The sequence below is a fragment of the Sinocyclocheilus rhinocerous genome, unplaced genomic scaffold (genome assembly GCF_001515625.1).
Source record: "Sinocyclocheilus rhinocerous isolate Xijiao unplaced genomic scaffold, SAMN03320098_v1.1 scaffold1414, whole genome shotgun sequence".
NCBI classification, from domain to species: domain Eukaryota; kingdom Metazoa; phylum Chordata; class Actinopteri; order Cypriniformes; family Cyprinidae; genus Sinocyclocheilus; species Sinocyclocheilus rhinocerous.
In genome coordinates this window covers 79,477-84,754 of record NW_015655377.1, presented here as the reverse complement: position 1 = coordinate 84,754, position 5,278 = coordinate 79,477, and the positions used below count along the sequence as shown (strand labels likewise).

Below are 5,278 nucleotides of genomic sequence, written 5' to 3'. Positions count from 1 at the left end.
TGTGAATATGAGCTTGGTTGTGTATTTGTTAATTGTATTTTGTTGTTATTAATTTTGTGACAATAGATGTATGATGTTTCAGTCTAAAAGAGACAGTGTCTTAGTCACAAAAACTATTATATCTAAGTTTAGAGCATATTAGTACAGCATTTGTATAGGGGAGGCCTTGGGATAAGATAAATACTAATATTATTGTTAACATAAATTTTATGTCATTTAAATTAGTTAAAATATTGTTAATACTTTTTTTTTTTTTTTTAATGATTGTCATACCTGCTGGAGCACCCCAAAATAGCAAAAATCACATCTTCATTTCCAGAGAGGCCGGTGGCACCGCCTGCTTTATAAAAAAAAAAGTGTCATACACAATCTTGATGATAAATCAGTGAGCTAAGTGAAGTGAGAAGATAAAGAGAGAGGGATGTGGTTAATTCTGTATGTTTGTTGTGTTCCTATCATGCAACTATATCTCTGTAGCTTTGATAGCCAGTTCAGGTACATTTACATTTACATTTAGTCATTTAGCAGACGCTTTTATCCAAAGTGACTTACAAATGAAGACAATAAAAGCAGTCAAAACTAACAAAAGAGCAACAATATATAAGTGCAAATGACAAGTCTCGGTTAGCCTAACGCAGTACACGTAGCAAGGTGTGTATATATATATATATATATACTGTATATTATACACACACACAAACAAAGAAAAACAAGTAGATAGAATAGAAAAAATAGAAAGCTAGTCTTTGTTTTTTTTTTGTTTTTGTTTTTTAATAAAGAATAAAAAAAATAAAAAAAAGATAAATATAGATAAAGTAGAATTAAAATAGAATAGAAAGTGTTAGAGTTAGAGGGTCAAATAAAGGTACCTGTAAGCTACAGGGACACTTTACACTGAATGGGATGTACAAGGATGGAGACTTTCTCATTGGTGGTTTGTTTGAGGTTCAGTACCTCAAAGCATTTCCAGAGCTGAGTTTCAGAACGGAGCCAAAACTACCACACTGTGAGCTGTGAGTCTAGACCACACCAACAGAAGAAAACATAAAAATATTTTGTAATTATTTAGAAATGTACAGCTATTTTTTATGACTGAATACACACTATAAGTTATCAATGATAATTTAGTCTAAGCAGCCAATTTTATACATGATTAAATGGTTACATGACTGGAATCATTCACTGCCTATGTTAACTTTGTATACAAATTTCAAGTCCAAAAACATGATCTTACATTAAGCTGACAGTTTGTTATGGAGTTCAGTTAATCTTATACATTTTTCTACTTTTGCTGTTACATTTAGGTTTACTGGAGTTAAGGATGTAATTTAATTTGTATTGTCTTCTCCAGCTTCTATATGACAAGCTTCCAGCAGGCACAAACAATGGTTTTTGCCATCAATGGGTGATCCAGGTTCTACTCATTCTATTGCAATTTCCAGTGTCCTGGGGCTGTTTTGACTGCCTATGGTATATTAAAAAAAACGTATTTCCAAAATATTCACATGGAAACTATCTCTAAACTATTAATTATCTCTAAACAAGCTAAAATAGCAAAGACTTACATGTTTATCTTGTCAGTGTTTACCTCTCTATTCTGCAACCCTTTTCTGTGAGAAAAACAATCCCGCTTCTCAAAAAAGAGAGAATACACACACACACACACACACACACACACACATATATATATATATATATATATATATATATATAACAGTGGCTTTAGAACTGATACAATTTTTTCATCTTCCCCTTATCTTTCTCTTTGTCTCTGCTCTCCATCTGTCCTAATTAGATTAGCTTCTATGCCATCTGCTCATGTTTGAGTGACAGGAAAAAGTACCCCTCTTTCTTCAGAACAATCCCCAGTGATGCCTTTCAGGTACGGGCTATGGTTCAGATCTTGAGACATTTTGGATGGATCTGGGTTGGTCTGCTCTACAGTAATGATGACTATGGCATCTACGCTGCTCAGTCCTTCCATCAGGAAATGCAACTGTTTGGACATTGTGTTGCTTTTTCTGAAATAGTACCCAATGTTAACAACCCCATAGATATTCAGCACATAATGGGAGTGATTCAGGCCTCTACAGCTAGAGTGCTGGTTGTTTTTTCCCCTTCATCCTTATTGATACCTTTAATGGAAGAGGTGTTATTGCAGAACATGACAGGTAGGAAGTGGATTGCAAGTGAATCTTGGGCCACTTCACCTATGTTTCGCACACCACGTTTCCAGCCATTCTTGGGGGGCACACTGGCCATTGCTATCAGGCGTGGAGAGATCCAGGGGCTTCAGGACTTTTTGTTACGTCTTCGTCCCAACACTGATCAAATAAATAATATGTTGAGGATCTTCTGGGAGAACATGTTTGGGTGCAGTTTTGAAGCTGAGAGTAAAGAGAAAGATGGAGAGCAAGTGAAAAAGGTGTGTACAGGACAGAAATATCTGAGCGTAACAAACACACCATACACTGATGTTTCAGGATTGAGGGCATCGTATAATGTGTACAAGGCAGTTTATGCCCTGGCACATGCACTACATGACCTGATGCAGTGTGAGAAAGGGAGAGGACCATTCAGTGGGAACAGCTGTGCCAACATGTCAAATCTAACCTTGCCAGGTAAGAGCCACAGGTATAGTGTCGATTCTCTCTAGGCATATAGAAGAGCTGAATGTGGAACAGCAAAATGTGTGCTCTTTATTAATTCAAATTTCAGATAAATATATATCATCTGTTCTATCTACAAAATATACAGCTGGTATAGTTAATAGAATATCTAAAGTGGACTATCGAAATAAAGTGTAACCCTGGTTCACTACCTACAGAAAGTTAACTTCACCATAGGCTTTGGGGATCATGTGTCATTTGATAAGAATGGAGATGCTCTGGCCATCTATGATGTGTTAAATTGGCAGCCGAGCTCTGATGGAGCGATACGGTTCAACAAGATTGGAGTAGTAAGTGAAGGGGCAGAAACAGGGATGGTGCTCATGCTGAATGAGGATTCAATATACTGGAACTTTGATATTAAAAAAGTAATGAACTTTGAATGTTAAATTTCATCCTTTTTTAGATATAGTCAAAATACTACTTAACTCTATGACATGAAAAATTAGCTAAATTTAATAGAAATGCCAAGCTTATCATTACGCACAAGAGATGAAAAACTCATGACTGATAGTAGTGGATGTCACTTTCAGTCCCCACGATCTGTGTACAATGAGGGTCGCCGTGATTTTGCCAAGTAAGACATGTTCCTAGATCAACATCTTTTGATGATCCTGGATCAACATTATTGTTCAAAAATATAGACTTAACCCAATCCCTACCCCTAAACCTAACCTTACCCATAATTTATTCCTAAAATCAGAGGGAAATGATAGCTGATTAACAAGGGTGTAGAAGCACCTAACCCTGATTTTCAGCCTAAAACAGATATTTCCTGAAAAGTTATATCTCAATTCTGATTGGTTGATTGGAATATTGTTCCAGGATCAACAAGGATGTTGATCCAGGAACATGTTGTACTTGGTGAAATCACGCTCACCGTGCAGTGAGAGCTGCCCCCAGGAACCAGACAAGCCTCACAAAAGGGCCTTCCTCTCTGCTGTTTTGACTGTTTGCCATGTGGAGATGGAGAGATTTCTAATACAACAAGTGAGGAGATTATTGTTTCTATTTGTATACAATTTGGTAGTAATTTCCTCTTTAAAATCTGACCTTCTGTATTTTTCTTACTCAAAGATGCTATTGAGTGCACAGCATGTAAAGATGAGTTCTGGTCCAATCCAGATAAGGATCAGTGTGTCCCCAAAGAAGTAGAGTTTCTATCCTATGAGGATCCTCTAGGCATATCTCTCACCACTGCTTCCCTGCTTGGCTTATGCTTCTGTGCTCTTGTGTTGGTTGACTTTGCTTATCACCGTAACACTCCCATAGTACGTGCCAACAATTCAGAGCTCAGCTTCCTGCTGCTGTTTTCACTCAAACTGTGTTTCTTGTGTGTGCTGCTGTTTATTGGCCAGCCGAAATTGTGGACGTGTCAGTTAAGACATGCTGTCTTTGACATAAGCTTTGTCCTGTGCATCTCCAGCATCCAGGTTAAGACTATGGTGGTAATAGCCGTGTTCAAGTCATCTCGACCAGAGGGCAAAAATGCACTGTTCTGGTCCTAACAGCACTCCAGATTGTTATATGTGCAGTCTGGCTATCAACTGCCTCTCCATCACCTCATAAAAACAACCAGTATACTCGCTCTAAAATAGTATATGAATGTGCTATAGGCTCAGTGGCTGGTTTTTCTATGCTTCTGGGATACACTGGACTTTTGGCAGCAGTAAGCTTCCTGTTAGCCTTTCTGCCAAGAAATCTTCCACATAATTTTAATGAAGCCAATTTCATCACTTTTAATATACTGATCTTCTGTGCTGTGTGGATTGCATTTGTTCCAGCATATGTGAGCTTACCAGGGAAATATGCAGTTACTGTTGCGATATTTGCCATCCTGGCTTCAAGTTTTGGATTACTGTTTGCCATATTTGCACCAAAGTGCTACATCATCCTTTTACATCCAGAGATAAACACTAAAAAAGCCATCATGGGAAGAGAAACACAAAAGAAATAGCTTTATTGTTGTCAACCATGCACAGACACATTGATTATATAATCTGCCAAAAATCTATATATTTTTTTAACAAATATTTTTCTCACAACACTTTTGACACACACACAAACACTGAAGAAATTTCCAAACCAAGAGATGTCTTGTGTTCCCACTACTATATTATTTTCATTTAGATATCTTAATTAATCTGATATTGTTAGTCATATTATTTACAGTTGTCAGGGTTCTGGACTGTCTGTGTGTGTTTTGCCCCCCATTACCCACGTTATCCTCATGTTAATTGTGTTAATTTGATTGTGTCCGCTCCTCCAGAGCGTAATCCTATTCCGGTGATCAGCCTAGAGGGGCCTCCGGATCCAAAGTTTAGCCCCGAATGCCCGGAGGCTCACGAATGCCGGCCCTCCCACACTCTCCTGCCTCCTCCTCCGCTGTCATCTGGCAGCCCCTCTGCTCGCCCTCAGCCCACCATATATGCGGTGCGAGCTCCGTGGGACTGCCATCCTCCAGCGTCAACCCTGGCTGGAGTTTCCCTTGACTCCGCCTCCAGCCTCTAAGCCCCGGACTCCGCCTCGATGGTCAATGACAGATCAAGGCATAGCCGGAGGGACGAGGGAGCCCGGTGGAGTCAGTGGACTGATGGCAGGAGAGTTTG

The 5,278-nt window shown here is 38.8% G+C and overlaps 1 pseudogene; it reads left to right on the top strand.

The window, feature by feature from the left end:
* Positions 1-861: 861 nt before the first annotated feature.
* Positions 862-4,626, top strand: LOC107717955 (extracellular calcium-sensing receptor-like; annotated as a pseudogene).
* Positions 4,627-5,278: the final 652 nt, after the last annotated feature.